The 18,121-nt window shown below is 40.6% G+C and overlaps 2 pseudogenes; one reads left to right on the forward strand and one right to left on the reverse strand.

The window, feature by feature from the left end:
• LOC105289306 overlaps nucleotides 1-2,738 on the reverse strand; it is a 4,810-nt pseudogene extending 2,072 nt beyond the window's left edge.
• An 11,488-nt stretch (nucleotides 2,739-14,226) lies between these two features.
• LOC111736933 lies at nucleotides 14,227-14,654 on the forward strand (annotated as a pseudogene).
• The last annotated feature ends 3,467 nt before the right edge of the window (nucleotides 14,655-18,121 follow it).

Raw genomic sequence — 18,121 nt, forward strand, 5'->3', positions numbered from 1 at the left:
TTTCAAATCCAAATATGAAGTACCGAAATACTGAGAAAATTCCTATTCTAAGAAAAAATATTTCTAAGGCCAACCAATGTTTCCTACTAATTCCACCACCCAAAAGGGAACAAAGATCCTTCAGAAAATTTCCTGTTCTGTTAAAAAATTTTCTCACCACAGATAAATAGTGTGATGACTCAGAAAGGAAGTTACAAGACACCATGGATTAAATTACCACTCACTGGTACAATCATTTATGATGACACCAAGAGTCTAGTGGCCATGGAACGGGGGTGTTCTCCACAAGGGCAGCATTCTATCGCAAGGTCTACTGAATGCTAAAAGTTAAACCACTTGCTATCACGCAGCCCTACCTTAAATCCTGTCGGGCACCAATCCACAAACTGCATGGTGCGCTTGGTCTTGCTGGTGGCGATGGCCGCGTTGACATCTTTCAGAACCACGCCCCTTCTGTACAACATGCAGCAGGCCATGTACTTGCCGTGGCGAGGGTCACACTTGACCATCTGATTGGCTGGCTCAAAGCAGACATTGGTGATCTCGGCCACAGACAGCTGCTCGTGGTAGGCCTTCTCAGCAGAGATGACCAGGGCATAGGTGGCCAGGGAGAAGTGGATGCCGGGGTACGAGACCAGGTGGGTCTGGAATTCCATCAAGTCCACATTCAGGGCCCCGTCAAAGCGCAGGGAGGCTGTGATGGAGGACACGATCTGCCCAATCGGACAATTGAGGTTGGTGTACATGGGACGCTCGATGTCCAGGTTGTGCCGACATATGTCATAGATGGGCTCATTGTCCACCATGTAGGCACAGTCCAAATGTTCCAAGGTCATACAAGTGGTCAAGATGGAGTCGTGGACACCTGGGGGGCTGGATAAATGGCAAATTTGAGCTTGGATTTCTTGCCGTAGTCCACCGAGAGCCACTCCATGAGCAGAGATGCAAACCCAGAGCCGGCACCGCCCCCGAAGCTGTGGAAGATGAGGAAGCCCTGCAGCCCCGTGCACAGATCTGCCTGAGGGAAAGCAGAGACTGTGAGTAATGCCTGCATATGCCACACCGCCAACCTCCAACGGGCCGCAGTCGCTTCTCCTTGCCTCCACAGAGTACACGGATTCAAATTGTCCCCAATGAACATTCATTACACTTTGAGGTGAGGCACAGCAGACATTAAGATGTATGGATGCACTTGCAGCCCCGTCAGAAAGGAAGATGATGGAGTCACGATTCTGGCCTGGGTTTTGCCAAAACGACCACCTGGACTCAGTCCAAGGCCTACTCTCTCACCCAGGACAATGTCAACAAGAAGCCTTCCCAGTGCTCTTCTTAGCAGTTTGCGGATCTGGTCCAGGACCAGGTTGACAATCTCCTTGCCGATGGTGTAATGGCCTCTGGCGTAATTATTGGCTGCGTCTTCCTTTCCGGTGATCAGCTGCTCCGGATGGAAGAGCTGCCTGTAGGTCCCTGTGCACACTTCATCTACAATGAGGACAAAGACACGTGTGCCGCAGGTCTTTAAGGATGATTGTTAACTCATCAGCATGGAGAGATTCGGGGACCTAGAGCACATACTGTTCCTTGTAGGTCAACAGCGCCAGAGAGCATCTCTATGTTAACACACAGATCACTACTGCACTCTATGGCTCTAGGAAAGTAAACAACTCAAATACCAGCCTGACCTATTCCCAAAAAAGGGAGCAGAGCTCTCACCCCTGCACACAGGCAATTCTACATGTACATACTTCTTTCACACCCAAAGGGTATAATTAAAGAAAAAACCTTTGCATACTAGACAGTCACCACATCAGCGTGACTTTTGCCGGGCAGTCTCATCAGAGCATGCTGTGTGGCCGGGGTCTCCCAGACTGTAAAGTGACATTCTGTCATCTCCTGGGTGGCCAGTGACAAGTACTCTCTTTGGAGCTCTCCTTGGAAACTACCTCAGGCATCTAACTTGGAGGAACCCAGCGAATGTTCTCTACTTACCGTCCTATATCTGAGATGCAGGTCAAGATTGTCCTGCACAGCATTAAGATGGGACGTCGCCCGGCACCCCGCAGGCAGGGTCTACAAGACCACCTGCCTGGGGCTGAGGCAGTCACAAATAAATCTGTCACCGGCCCATCTTACTGCTGGCAAAGCAGCTTATTTTTCTGCATGTGAGGGTTTCCTAAATCAGGAATTGAGCCCCACATTTCAAGCACTACCTTTCAGTTTCTCACCTAACATGGTCACAGACATACCCATGTGTCCGTTCTTCCTTTCTGCAGAGGGATTCGAAGGAGCACACTTGAGGATTTAACGAGGATCTTCTACCATCCCTGAAAAGCCGCCCTCAGGCCCGAATACCTACCGACCACGGTGGGCTCCAGGTCCACAAACACTGCTCTGGGCACATGCTTGCCAGCCCCCGTCTCGCTGAAGAATGTATGGAATGAGTCGTCCCCACCGCCGATGGTTTTGTCACTTGGCATTTGCCCATCGGGCTGAATTCCATGTTCAAGGCAGTACAATTCCCAGCAGGCATTGCCGATCTGGACACTGGCCTGTCCCACGTGGATAGAAATGCACTCTCGCTGGGAACCAGAACATAAATGTGAGACTCAGTTCATCTCCAAGTTAACTGTCACTATATGGCATGCAAGTGAGACCTGATGCCATAAATTGTCATGCATCGCTTAATTACAAGGATACGTTGAGAAATGCATCATTAGCTGATTTCGTCATTGCATAAGCATCATAGAATGCACTTACACAAACCTAGATGGTCTAGCCTACTACACACCTAGGCTGTATGATACAGCCTATTGCTCCTAGGCTACAAACCTGTATGACATGTTACTGTACTGAATACTGCAGGTAATTGTAACACAATGGTACACATTTGTGTAGCATAGAAAAGGCACAGTAAAAATACAGTATAAAAGATAAAAAATTTTACGTGCATACAGGGCACTTACCTTGAACGGAGCTTGCAGGACTGGATGTTGCTCTGGATAAGTCAGTGAGTGTGATAGCCTAGGACATTACTGTACACTGCTGTAGGCTTTATAAACACTGTCTCACAGGCCTTCTCCCTGCTTCCTTCTCGCAGGGTCAGAAACAGAATAATGAAGCTGTCAATGCTCTTCCATGTTCAGGGATGGGGGCGGGGGGAGGGCGATAAAAAATACTGAGGAAAAACTGGCTAGGTAAGGCATAGATTACCATAATAGTGACTATCAGGAGGGAGTGAAAGGTGGCCTGAGGATCAGTAGGTATAAGAAATTAAGATGGAGAGATAAAACCAGCAATGAGGTTTTGGCTATTGCATGTTGGAGCTGTGGTCAGATTAAGGAACTTGGTGGTATTTGTAAAAATAACAATAATAATAAAATAAGAGGATGTTTAACATGGGGAAGGTGTGGAACTGAGGACTCAATATTTTGAATTTAATATTTCTTTTTCATTCCACTGACCCCATCTGGCATAAAAAGCTCTCTCTGGCATTTGGTTGATGGAAGAAATAAAACTTATCTATGCTTTACATCATTACAACCTGAAAATATTTCCAAAGTACAGGGACAGGATGGTTCCACACTAACACAGAAAACTTATTAAAGTGGCAGTGGTACTTTATACCGCTTACGGTAGTTCCTATGGACTTGCGCCTTCCAAATAATCAACACGTAATTAAAAATTAATGTAAAATCAGCAGTTTTGCTTCCACCAAAGGATGGATTCACCATGCTACATAAGCAATGGCTTAGAAAATCAGACAAAATATAGGAAATAATAGTTTAAGTCGCTGGACAACAGGCAACAAAAGACTGATTTCGTCATTGTGCAAACAGAGAGGAATCTGTGATTCCTCAGAACAGGGAAACAAATTAAGCCCTACGTATGTCCCAGAAGGCTGCTTAGTAGTTTCCAGACTGAAACAGTGGGAGAAGAAACCCAAACAAAGCCCAGGGATCTCCTTGAGTTGAGAAGAGAGAATTCGGTGTTCGGTGAGGCCAAGGCAGCAAGAAACCATGGCACCATACTGGAGGAGAAAGTAGCACAGAAAGAGCTCTGTGGAGATGAGCAGGGAGTCCCAGTTGAGTACACAGCTGAGTACTGCTCAGCACACATGTGTGAGGGGCTCCTGAGTACACATCTGCCATGGTGGAAAGACCTCCTAGCTCAAAAAGCACTGAATGGAATCCTCAGCAATGGTGCCTAATAAGGACTACAATAATGGCTGTTCTGAATCCACCCAAGACAGACAGCTTAAGTGCAAGCCTCAAAAGGATCAAACTGTTTCCATATATACTAATAGTATCCCAGAAAAAAGACTAAAAATATTTAAAGGAATGCCCCCCAAAATCTAGCACCCAATAATATAAAATTCATAACATCTGGTATCTAATCTAAATTTACTAGGTATAACAAAATGAATGAATAAATAAATAAAAAACGAATAAATAAAATAAAAATGCCAGAAAATATGACCATATAAGGAGAAAAAGCAGTCAATAAAAACAGACCCAGAAATGACACAGATGCTAGAATTAGTAGACTAGTACATTAAAATAACTATTATATATCCATATGCTCGGGATGCTAGAGAAAAAAATGAGTATGATAAGGAGAGACATGCTGGATAATAAAAAAACCCGAATCAAACTGCTAATGATAAAAAAAAGTATGAAATGAAAAACACAGTGGATGGGATTAATTGTGATTATCTAATACAGAAGAAAAGATCTGAAGATGATGAAAAAGTTCCGGACATAGATAGTATTGATAATTATGCAACATACTTAATGCTATTGAATTATATGCTTAAATATAATTAAAATGGTAAATTTTGTGACATGTGTATTCTACCACACACAAAAAAGGTGATACTCAGCAATAAAAAGGAACCATGTTGATACATGAGACAACATGGATGAATCTCAAAATAATTACAGTGAAAGAATCCAAGCAACAGCAAAAAAATGAACTCAATGATCCCATTTATGTAAAATTCTAGAATATACAAAAAGATTAATAAAGATGGGCAGGAGGGAGGGTTTACAAAGAGGTAAGAGGAAACTTTTGGGGACAATGGATATGTTCGCTATCTTGACTGAGGTGATGGTTTCATGGGTTATCAATACAAGGACACCCAGGAAGGTGTACTTGTACACAGATTGCCACAAAGAAGAGTAACTCCAGGAATGTGAGAGATGGGGAGACAGTGCAGTTGTTGAAGGAGAAAGGATGCAGAGGGAACACATGTGACAGGCCCCGGTACAGTTCCAGTGCAAGAAAGTAAGTATGCAGCAGGCATTACCATTATAGACACTTTCCACATTGCAGGGGTCCTCTGTGCAATTCCCAGCAGAATTACCAGAATAATGAGAGTGGGGAAAGACGGAGGGATCAGAGAGTGCTTCCAAGGCCAGGCTCAACAGCGCCAACCCAACTTACTACATGCCAGAGCTATGGATGACAATGATGTATTTCAACCCTCCAGTGCAGGGACAAGGGATGGAGGGGGCTGACAACCAGGGTGTAGGAGAACAAGGATGAAATGAATATGAAATTCTAGCAATGAGAAATGAACAAAAAACTGGAGCTAAAGACTTTAAGTGCTTGCTTTTCACCCACTGACCGGATAACTAGACTAGAACTGTTTGCATTATCTATGCAGCATAGAGCATTTACTACTTTTCTGAAATGACATCTCTTTTGGTAATGACAAAGGTGGGGTTTTTTTTGTTTGTTTTTTGTTTTTGTTTTTTTTTGTTGTTGTTTTTTAAAGCCTGGTTTTACTCAATCCACCTTTAAGGTTTTTAAATTGTTTCATATCTGGTCAAGTTGAGTTTTTAAGAACTTATTTTTAATTTCTAATAAAAGTCTACAATTTGATATTTCAAAAAACTCAACAAACTGCAAGCACTTGTTAATAAAGGTCCAAATAAAAAATTCAAATAATGCAAAATATGTTTACAGAATATTGGAATTGAATTAAAAATCGGTAACACAAAGATATTTGAAAAATCCCCAAATAGTTGGAAACAAATAACAAAGGGAAATTAGAAAGTATTTTGAATGGAATGAAAAGGAAAATATGACATACTAAAATTTGTGGGATACAAAACAGTGCTTATGGGAAACATACATAAAACACTTATATTAGAAAAAGTTAGAAAGGTCTAAAATCAATGACCTATAAAACCCTTCCAGAATATAGAAGAGGAAGGGACATTTCCCAACCCATTCTACGAGGCCAATATTACCCTGATACCAAAATCAAAGATATAAAGAACCTACAGACCATTATCGCTCATGAACACAGACACAAAAATTTATTCAAAATCAATGAAATTTCTATCTTAAGAAACTAGAAAAAGAGCAAACATCAAAAGTATGCAGAAAAAATAAATTTAAAAAAGTAGGAAGCAGAAAATAAATAGAGAAAACCAATTAAACCAAAACCTGGTTCTTTGATCTGAGTAATCAGATGGATAAACTCTTAGCCAAATTGATCCAAAAAGGAGAAGACACAAATTACCAATATCGAGAATCAAAAATAAGCTATTGCTGTTGATAGTAAGATATTTAAAAGGATAAAAGAATATTTTAAATAACTCTATGCCAATAAATTCAACAACATAGATGAAATAGAAAAATTCTTTATATATACTACTGAAGCTCACTCGAGAAGAGATAACCAGAATAAAAACAGAATAGGCAGTCAAATGGCCACATCATGATGCAGATAATTTTAAGCATGGTTACTCTTTTCTCATCATATATTTACGACATTACAGTTCAGAAATCTCTACTTCAAGTTGTTTCTCATTTCCTAACCCAGCACTGTAATCTCTTAGCTCTTAAGAGTGATGGTCCGGAAGCCTAGAAATTCTGCTTCTGGCTTTGTCCTTCCTAAGTGAAAGACAAGGGGCTAAATCACAGCTGATAATCTAATTCTGATTCCAACCAAACTGCAATACTGAGCCAGAAGAAAATTACGTTTAGAGGCACGGAAGAATTCTCTAGAAAGGTACTCAATTTGTGATGAAGCTCTGGGATGCATGAAGTAGGATTTTAAACATAATTTTTGCTGCTGCGATTCCTAAATTCATTGAGACACAAACCCTTCTAACACGAAGGAAAAGTACCTAGAACATCCAACATTTTCTCAGAGATCGGTGTAAATTCTCTTACGTTATATTCATACCAACTGGTCACCACCTCCCCTTAACCAGAAGTTTCCTAATTTAGTTGGTTTAATAAGTACTATGAACTTTTAAAATCATATTTAGGCATTTCAACTTGAGAAGACCCTATCATACCAACAAGCCACGGCTGAAAGCTCTATCTGAAAGTGTTAATCATTGTATTTTTTTTTTTTAAGACAAAGTCTTTGCTAAAAATTACTCTTAAAAATAATGAAAGGCACACATTTTTTTTTCTAATCCTGAAGCTTCTTTTTACCTAATAGAAAACACCTTCCCTTTACACCTGGAATAACCCACCTCAACATTTTTTTGGAGCAGCTTGATTTCATCCTGCAATGACCAATAAGAGAATCTTCAAAACCAACTTTTACAAAGAGAGAATGTAGAGGTTAGTGTGAGTTATTATATAGTTACACGCTTTTTATAAAGTTTGGAAGCTACCACAGTGATCAAGAGAGAAAAGTGAGGCTGAAATAATTAGCTATCAGCCTCAGTTAACCAAGAAAATGAAACTTAAACTGGACCATGTAAAGTCCTTTTGGAGGGTCATTCTGACCTCTCTCCACATAAGGTTGTCCTTGGGCACCACTTTTTCCAGAAGTGCAGAATGACAAAGGTGTTGGTTGGGTTTCATTGATTTGTAAACCATTAATGTAATAATTCTATAATTACATAGTAGATACCTATGAGCTGAGGATATAAAAGTGAACAAAGTAAAAGCAGAAGCCTACTGTGCTATGGGAAAATAGTAATTCTCATATATTTCTGATGGTAAGGAATCTGACAATGTCTACAAAATCACAGCCATCCACTTCCGGCATCTCAAAGATGTCTACACCAGTAAGAAACAGTTCATACACAGATTACCTATCGTACTTTTATATGTAAAGCACTAGAAAACATCCAAGTATCCAGCAATACAAAACAGACACTCACTGGGATACTATGCCTCAGGAAACAGCAACACAGATCTTTGAATGCTGATAAAGAAGGAGCTGGATTTTTTGTACAATTTAAAAACAAGGAGCAAGAGTGTATACTATGTGTTATCTTTGGTGCAAGAAAAGGAAAGCTGTAAGCATATCTATTCCTATATGCTTGGTTTCGTTTTTTAAAAATTTTAAGAATAAACAAACAACAATCCCCCATCCCCCCCCAAAAAAACTATCTAATGGAGGAAGCAAGATTTTTCAGCATATACAATTTTCTATCACTCTTATTTCAAACCCTGTAAATATTGCCTATTTTTGTAAGCGCCCTCAGAAGTTCACAGAACCTGAGAGGCAATTTTGAGAAAGTTCAAGTGCAACACGGTGCTGCTTTAGGAAGGAAGAGTCTAGAATGGTGAGGGCAGGGAGGGACTGCGCCTGCAAGATGTGCCTGGCTCCCACTCTTGACCCGCATGCTCCAGACACGACCCCAGTAGCGCCCGAGTCACTGCACTACTGAGTCAGGATGACACCCTCCTGCCCCGCTGCCACCCGCGCCTAAGCCCCACTCCGCTGTCCTGTATGCTATGGTAGTCGCTGCCTGGCCTTACACCACACGCCACCTCCACTCCGTCCAACTCCACGCGCCCAACTGCTAGCCCTCCATGCCACGCACCGCACCATGACTGACACGCGGCCTGCACAAATGCCATTGGCTCCGACTGCTTGGGCGGGGCGGGCCTTAGGCTGGGACCCTAATTGCGACTGGCCATTTTCTTGAGCAGCAAAATTGCTCTTTTGATTGGTTGTCACTTTGGGCCGGAAGTGGCTACCCCAAGGTGGCCAGGCTGGATCAACACTTCCTGAGCAGTTGCGAGGGGCAGCCGCAGGGCGAGGAAGAATCCCCTGCTTAGGGATGGAGGCCATGCTACCATAGCTTACACTCCCTGAGCTCCATGTGTTCATTGGTATAATGCAGTCTTATTACAGAGCTGTCCAGGGGTGTCGAAATTACAAGGGCTGGTAATTGTGACAGGGTTTTACACACTTAAGCTGGAACAAATGCCTGTAAGGGCTATTCAGTTAGCATCCTTTTATTGGTGCTGATATTAGTATCCTGGCCTGGTAAGAATTTAAAGTCCAGAGTGTGTCAGGGAGTCGACCTATGTAATGGGGCTCTTGCAAGAGCAGGTGATGCGGACCACAATGATAAGTTCCCAGAAGGAAGTAGCTAGGAAGCTCTGGGAGGAAGGTGTTAATTAGGCCTTCTAGGAGACTTAGAATGTCTGAGCAGTTTTCCAAGCAGCAAAGAGAGATGGGTGGGATGTGAAAGGCAGACACGGGGGCAGGGAGGTCAGAGAGCTGGAAGTTTCAGCTGGACATGTGGACTGCGGTGAAAAGGGTGACACTAGAGGTTCTGGAAGGGGCTGGTGTGATCACAGCCGGACCAAGGAGTTTGGCTTGGGTGGGCAGAAGCCAGCCAGCAACACGAGCAGGTTGAACTGGCCGTTTAGTGGGAACCTGTGACAGGCAGGGGGATAGTGAGGCAGGAGACCCCACAAGTGGTCATTGCAGGAGGCCAAAGGATTACCCACTCATTCACACACTTTGTTGAAAGGACACAGAATTTCCAAGGTTCTGGAAGGGTGACTGAAGCCCTCAGTTCACCCGCACCCCCAAAGTCCCCTCCATGCCTGCTGCTCTTCCATGAGAAAGTCTGTGTTTACCTCACAGAAGAAAAGAGCCCCTCCTTTTGGCTCTTCTAACCACATCCTGAAGAAGCTGGCATTTTCAGAGAGAAGGTAAGAACAAAAAGGAGTTAAATATGGATAATGTAAAAAATAGCCAAAGTAAATTTAAAAAATGGGTGCAAAATGCAGATTTCTTATACTGTCTACCACTGCTAGGTCAATGGAGGCATGGAGTAATGTTCAGAGTGGCAGTTCAAATGGTCTGGTTTAAGCAACAACCTCCCACTATGGATTCAGTGGAGCCAACTCTTCAGCTACTCGCTCCTCCCTTTCTCTGGCAGGTTTCAGAGTGTGGTCTGGGGGTTAGATGGTTAAGCAGCTAACTGGGGTTTCCAGGAAGTGGTGTTTGGAAAACCAGATATGGGACACTTTCCAGGGAGGCCTGACATAGTGAGTACAAGGAACCAAGGTCAGCCTTGGCCGGAGAGGCTAACAGGAAATGGGGGGAGGGGAGAATGCACTCCTGTAAGGGATGGAACAGATGGGGACAGACATGACAGCCATTGCCAGCACTGGAGGAAAAAAGAAGGAAGGGCTAAGAAGCCAGTTCAAGGTGCAAAGTAGGGAGGATAATTTCTGAGAGACAACATGGGTCAACATGCTGGTGGACTTTGAATGGCAGTATTTGGGCTGGATTTGTCCTGGGGGAGAATAGCGGCCTGGAGGTGGGGGTGGGGCTTCCAGAGAGGACAGAAGTTAGAGGAGACAGACAAAAATGGAGGAAGAGACAGCAATGAGGACTGACATGAAATGTAAGACTTCTTTTGCTCCCCCCCTCCCCCGCCGCCCACCACCAAAAAAAGTTCTCAGATCCTGGAAGAGGGGAGCCTGAACTACCTCAAATGAATGAGCTGATTTGAGCGATCTCATTTGGATACTAACAGAAAAGGGAAGTCCAGGAGGTGGAAGACACATTGGGACATCTAGGTCACATGTGGCATTTAGATTTGGTGTTTGGGGAAGTGAGGGTAATGCCCTGACCTGAGTCAGGCAATGTAGAAGGGGCCAGTTTTGGGGGAAACAGTGGTCTCTCAACCTCTTATTCTGTTCCTCTGTGTACCAGGCTTCATCTCTTTTCTGGGCACTTTGGTTTTTCCTGCCCCCGGAGTTCCTTCTTGGAAACGGTTTGGTGTTTTATCTTTTATTTTTATAACAACTTTATTCACATACCATAACACTCACCAATTTAAAATGTACAGTTCAATAGTTTTTATCTACAGACCTGTGCACCACTTCTAATTTTAGAACATTCTATCACCCCAAAAAGAAATCCTGTACCTGAAGAAGGGCCAGGTTGGGACCCCTGTAGTAGAGGCCTCACAGTGTCCCCAGGCTTCACTTTTCCTTGCCTTATAGCTTAACAATAGGCTGTCCCCCCTGGTTTGGAATGTCCTCTGCCATAGAAAGTTGCCCTGCAATTTATGATGAATGCCTGTATGCTCACTGATCACAATCCTTCTGGTCTAGCATTCTTTCCAGACTACTCCCATCTTTGTCGCTGGTTGCTAACGCCACCAGAGGACCACGTTGTCAGAGGATCAGCTCCATGAAGCATAGCAGACTCCCCTGGAACCATCATGGAGCCCCTGGAATAATACCCAGATTTTCCCTTAAATACCCTAAGCCGGCCTGAGAAAGTAAGGCAGTTTTGAAGGTGTTCATCTGCTGCCTTCTCAGCTCAGCAGTGCTCTGACAACAAACACTTATTTTAAATATCCCAACTCATGTGTCAGTCTATTGGCTGGGCAGCGCAGGCAGCACAAGCCCCGGACTCGGTTGCCCTCTGAATTCAAACCCATTAGCAGTCACTTGCCATTCTCCTCTCTCCCTACCCCCTGGCAACCACTAATCTATTCTTTGTCTCTATAGATTTGCCTATTCTGGACATTTCATATAAATGAAATTATATTATATATGGTCTTTTGTAACTGGCTTCTTTCATTTACCATAATGTTTTCCAGATTCATCTATGTTGTATCATCACTCTATTCATCCTTATGGAAGAATAATATTCAATTGTGTGGATATTTCACATTTTGTTTATCCATAATCAGCTGATGGACATTTGATTGCTTCAGTTTTTTGGCTATTATGAATAATGCTGCTATGAAAATTCATGTACAAGTTTTCGTGTGGATGCATGTTTTCATTTCTTGGGTATATATACCTAAAAGTGGAATAGCTAGGTCATACAGTAACTTCATGTGTAGCATTTTAAGGACCTGCCAATGGTTTTCCAAAACAGCTGCACCATCTTATATCCGACAAGCAGTGTGTGAAGGTTCTAATCACTCTACATCACCTTCAACATTTGTTATGATCTGACTTTTTGACTATAGCCATCCTGGAGAGTGAGAAGTATGGCATCACATTGTGGTTTTAATTTGCATTTCTCTAATGACTGATGATGTCAAGAATCTTTCCATGTGCTTATTGGACATTTGTATATCATCTTTGGAGAAAGTCTATTCAGATCCTTTGCCCATTTTTAAATTGATCCATTTGTCATTTTGTTGTTGAGTTGTAAGTGTTCTTTATATAGTCTGGATACAATTCCCGTATTAGATACATGATTTGCAAATATTTTCTCCCATTCTGTGGATTATCTTTTCACTTTCTCGATGGTGTCCTCTGAAGCACAAAAGTTTTTAATTTTGACAAAGTGCTATTTACCTATATTTTTCTTAAAGTGCTTGAACTTTTAATGTCATGTTTAAGAAACCATTGCCTAATCCACCATCATGAAGATTTACTATGTTTTCTTCTAAGAGTTTGTTGGAAGTTCAGCTAACCTACTCTGTAGTGTTGCTGTCTCAGCATCCATTTTATATGGCCAAGTGGCCTTGAACGGATATTAGCCCCTCTCGAGAATGCATGCCCTAGATAACAGCTTGCAGAATCACAAGTAAATGTAACTTCCTGGAGCCATTTAAAAATGAAGTCAGAAAAAAATAAATAAAATAAAATAAAATGAAATAAAATAAAATAAAACAAAATGGTGTCAGAGCTGCCATCTTAGAGGAACTGCCTTGCACATCACACTCTTTAAACTTTTAGAATGTTAAAACTGGAAAAAATAACACTTGGACTGAGCCTAAGGCACCATTGTATCCCATATAACTGTTTATGACTACCTGACTGAAAATTAAAGATATTCTTTAAAAAGAAAAAAAAGAAATTATTTAGAATAAACGTCACTATGTTATCTTATCTACATCTATAGACAGTCCTTCCTTAGCTTATCATCCATAGAAATTCCTTGCTTCTTGTCCTATAATTATCCCCTTCCCCTTCCTCCTTCAACTTGCCTTTAACTCCTAATGGAAACATTATTTGGATTTCTGCCTGAATCAGTGCTTCCTGGAAAGCCATTATTCTGGATCTCAAATAAGTGTTTGCTGCCTCTCACTTGGCTTTTATATTTTCGTTAACAATGCTCCACCTGCCCTTGTGATAAGCATTCTCCTCCGTCACCTAGGATCTTCTACTTGTGCACCCCATAGATAAGAACCCTGTGAAGTTCACCAAAACCCCTATCTGTTTTGGTTTGAATTGACCAATCTGGCCTTAGCCCAAGAATCCCAAGACACTCCACCTTTGGACCCTAATAAAGGCATGTGCTCCAGATCCTGCCATGCTCTCTGCCTGCACCCTGCCTTAACCTTCCATTGTGGCCCCTCAAGGTATGCTGTGTACCTCTACCAGGACTTATAATAAACTTCTCTATTTCAATTTCTATGTTGTCTTTTTTGAAATGAGGCTCACCATCCAACACTTGAAGGGTTCCACTTAATAAATGTTAATTTAACAATGTCACAACAGGTTTTATAGTTTCAGCTCCTACATTAAAGTCTTTGATCCATTTTGAGTTAATTTTTACATGTGGTGTGAAGTAGGGGTCCAATTTCATTCATTGATATTTGAATATCCATTCGTTTCAGCACAGTTTGTTGAAAAGACTATTCTTTTCACCATTAAATTATTTTGGCACCACTTTCAAAAATCAATTGGCCATCAAGAGAATGAGAATAAAAGCCATAGACTAGGAAAAATATTTTCATAAGACATATGTGATAAAGCACTATTATCCAAAATATACCAAAAAAACCCCCTTAAAACAATAAGAAAACCAACACACCCCCAAAACAAATAATACAATTTAAAAATAGGCAGATGATCTGAATAGACATTTTTCCAAAGAGGACAACAGGTGGCCAATAGACATGAAAAGATGCTAAATGTCACTAATCGTCAGAGATATGTAAATTAAAACTGCAACGAGATATCACCTCACACCTGTCAAAATGGCTACCATCAATAAATTAACAAACAGGTGTTGGCAAGCTTTTTCCTCCCTGGCTGCTTCAGGGTCTGCCACCATCATGAATGACACAGTAACTACCCAGACCAGGAAGTTCATGACCAACAAGCTACTTCAATGGAAACAAATAGTCATTGATGTCCTTCATCCTTGAAAGGCAACAGTCTCTAAGACAGAAATTCAGGAAAAACTAGCCAAAATGTACAAGACCACACCAGATGTCATCTTTGTATTTGGATTCCAAACCTATTTCAGTGGTAACAAGACAACTGGCTTTGGCATGATTTATGATTCCTTGGATCGTGCAAAGAAAAATGAACCCAAACATAGACTTGCAAGACATAGCCCATATGAGAAGAAAAAGACGTCAAGAAAATAGCAAAAGGAACACAAGAACAGAATGAAGAAAGTTAGAGGGATTGCAAAGGCCAATGTCGGTGCTGGCAAAAAGTAAGGTGGCAATTGAACAACAGAAAGAGTAAAGATTTCTCAGTGACTATCTGTGGGAATCAGATTTTTCGTGAGAAAATTAATAAACTAAGAACTTTAAAAAAAAACAAGTGTTGGTGAGGATGTGGAGAAAAGAGAACCCTCGCACACTGTTGGTGAGATTGCTAATTGGTGCAGCCACTATGGAAAACAGTTTGGAAGTTTCTCGAAAAATTAAAAATAGAACTATCTTATGACTAAGCAATACAGACCCTTTCAATTCCCTTAAGAGATATTGCAGCTCGTACAGGCAGCAGTTGTCTGTCCACAACTGTTTTCTTCGAAATGCACTCACTGCACTGGCCAAAGTCTATTGCCTGTGCTAACTGGTCAACCCCAGATCCAAGCAGGGCACAAGAGGCTGCTTGTCAATGGGCTGCGGGCACTTTATGGCTTGCGAGAAGTGGGATCTCAAGTCACCAAGGTCCATTTGGCCAATACAGTCTCAGTTTTGTGCAACTTCTGTGCCTGGGCGGTCCCGCTGTAAAAAATAAAAAGAAAGAAAAGAAAAAAAGAAATCTTACCATTTGCAAAAACATAGATGGACCTAGAGGGTATTATGCTAAGTGAAATAACTCAGAGACAAATACCGAATGATCTTACTTATGTGTGGAATCTAAAGAATAAAATAAATGAACAAATAAAATAGAAACAGGCTCATAGAAACAGAGAACAAACTGATAGTTGCCAGATGGGAGGTGGGTTGGGGGATGGGTGAAAAAGGTGAAAGGATTAAGAAGTACAAATTGGCAGTTACAAAATAGTCACAGAGATGTAAAGTAAAGCATAGGAAATATAGTCAATAATACTGTAGTAACTATGTATGGTGCCAGGTGGGTACTAGTCTAATTGGAATATCACTTCTTAAATTATGTAAATGTCTAACCATTATGCTGTACACTTGAATCTCATAGAAAATAATGTTGAATGTCAACTGTAATTGAAAAAATAAAAAGAAAAAGAAAACCAACAACCCAGTTAAAAGTGGGCAAAAGATCCAGACAGACACCTGACCAAAGAAGATGACAAATAAGCATATGAAAAGATGCTCAATATTCTGTGATAGAGAAGTGCAAATTAAAACAAGGAGCTACCATTACATACCTATTAGAATGGCAAAAATCCAGAACACTAATAACACCAAATGTTGCTGAGGCTGTGGAACAACAGGAACTCTCACTTATTGCTGGTGAGAATGCAAAATAGAACAGCCACTTTGGAAGAGAATTTGATGGTTTCTTACAAAACTAAACATTCTCTTAACATATGATCCAGCAATCACACTCCTTGGTATTTACCCAAGTGAATTGAAAACTTATGTCCACACAAAAAAACTGCACGTGGATGTTCAAAGCAGTTTTATTCATAACTGCCAACCAAAACGTCCTTCAGTAGGTGAGTGGATAAACTGTGGTATATCCAGACAATAAAATATTACTCAGTGCTGAAAAGACATGAGCTATTGTAAAAAAAATAATAATATAAACAAAGCCACTTTAAAATGGAGTTGGAGCTGCCATCCAACTGGATGAACTACCTTGCATATCTTTTCCTCAACCCTTTGGAATGTTAAAACTGGAAAAATTAACCTTGGGCTGGGCCTAAGCCAACATTGTATTTCAAAGAACTGTTTATGACTACCTGACTGAAAATTAAAGACATTTTTTATAATTAGCATTACTATGTTAGTTTATCTGCACCTAGAGAAGTCCCTTCCTTAGCTTATCACCCATAGAAATTCCTTACTCCCCCTCCCTTTTCTCCTGAATACCCCTTGCCTTCACCTCCTAATGGAAACACTATTTGGATTTCTGCCTGAATCAGTGCTTCCTGGAAGGCTATTCTTTTGGATCACAAATAAATGCTTGTTGCTTCTCACTTTGGCCATTTTTTTAGCTTAACGATATCAAGCCATGAAAAGACATAAGACAACCTTAAATGAGTACGATTAAGTGAAGAAAGCCAATCCATAAGGGCTTCATATTATATGATTCCAACTACGTGACATTCTGGAAAAGCCAGAACTGCGGAGACAGTAAAAAGATCAGTGGTTAATGGGGAGGAAGGGATGAATAGGTGAAACATAGAGGATTTTTAGGGCAGTTAGCCAACTCCATGATATGATATGATATTTTAATGGTGTAAATATTTCATTATACAGTTGTTAAAGCCCATACAATGCACAACACCAAGAGTGAACCCTAATGTAAATTATGAACTTTAGGTGATAATGATGTATGTTCATCCATTATAACAAATGTGCCACTCTGGTGAGGGTGGCCATATGTGGGGGTATTAAGGGGTATATGAGAATTCCACCTTCTGCTCTATTTTGCTGTGAATCTAAAACTGCTCTGAAAAAAATAAAATCTATTTTTAAAAAATTAATCGACCACAAATTAACCACAAATTTAAATTGGCTGTAAATTAAAAAAAAATAATTGGCCATATTTTTGGACTCTCAGTTCTGTTCTATTGATCTTTGTGTCCACCCTTATTTCAGCACACGCTGTCTTTGTTACTGTAGCTTTGTAGTCAATTTAGAAATCAGGAAGTATGACTACTGTAACCTTGTTCTTTTTCAAATTTGTTTTGGCTATTCTGGGTCCCTTGAATTTGCATATGAATTTTAGGACGATCTTAATCATTTCTGCAAAACAGGCACTTGGAATTTTGATAAACATTGGCACTGAATCTGCAGACCAATTTGGGAAGTACCACCATCTTAGCAATATCGTCTTCCACTGTGTGAACACAGGATATCTTATTTAGGTCACCTTTAATTTCTTTCAGTGAAGTTTAATTTCTTTCAGTGAAGTTTAGTAGTCCTCAGTGTACAAGTCTTGCATTTCTTCTGTTAAATTTATTCTATCTTTTTTCTCAGCTTCATTGAGATATAACCGACAAATTATTCTAAGTATCTTTATAATAAATTTATTCTTTTAGATCCTCTGTAAACAGAATTTGTTTTCTTAATGTCATTTTCCATAGTTCTAGTGTATAGAAATACAACTTTTGTATGTGTTTTTCTTGGCTTTATTGAGGTATAATTGACAAAACTGTAAGATATTGAAAGTATACGTGATTTGAGAGATATATACATTTTGAAAGGATTCTTCCCGTCCAGTTAATTAACACCTCATGTATTTATCTTTTTATTTTAAAATTTTTATAAGAACATTTAAGTTCTATACTTTAGCAAATTTCAACTAGACAATACAGTGGTATAGTCAGTGGTATAGCAAATTTCAACTAGACAATACAGTGGTATAGACAATACAGTGGTATAGACAATACAGTGGTATAGACAATACAGTGGTATAGTTATACATTGGATCCTCTGATTGTTATCTACTGATATTGTACCCTGTATCTTTGCTGAACTTGGTGATTCTAATATTTTTTGGTGTGGATTACTTAGTGTTTTCCATA

The sequence above is a fragment of the Pteropus vampyrus genome, unplaced genomic scaffold (genome assembly GCF_000151845.1).
Source record: "Pteropus vampyrus isolate Shadow unplaced genomic scaffold, Pvam_2.0 Scaffold23, whole genome shotgun sequence".
NCBI lineage: Eukaryota > Metazoa > Chordata > Mammalia > Chiroptera > Pteropodidae > Pteropus > Pteropus vampyrus.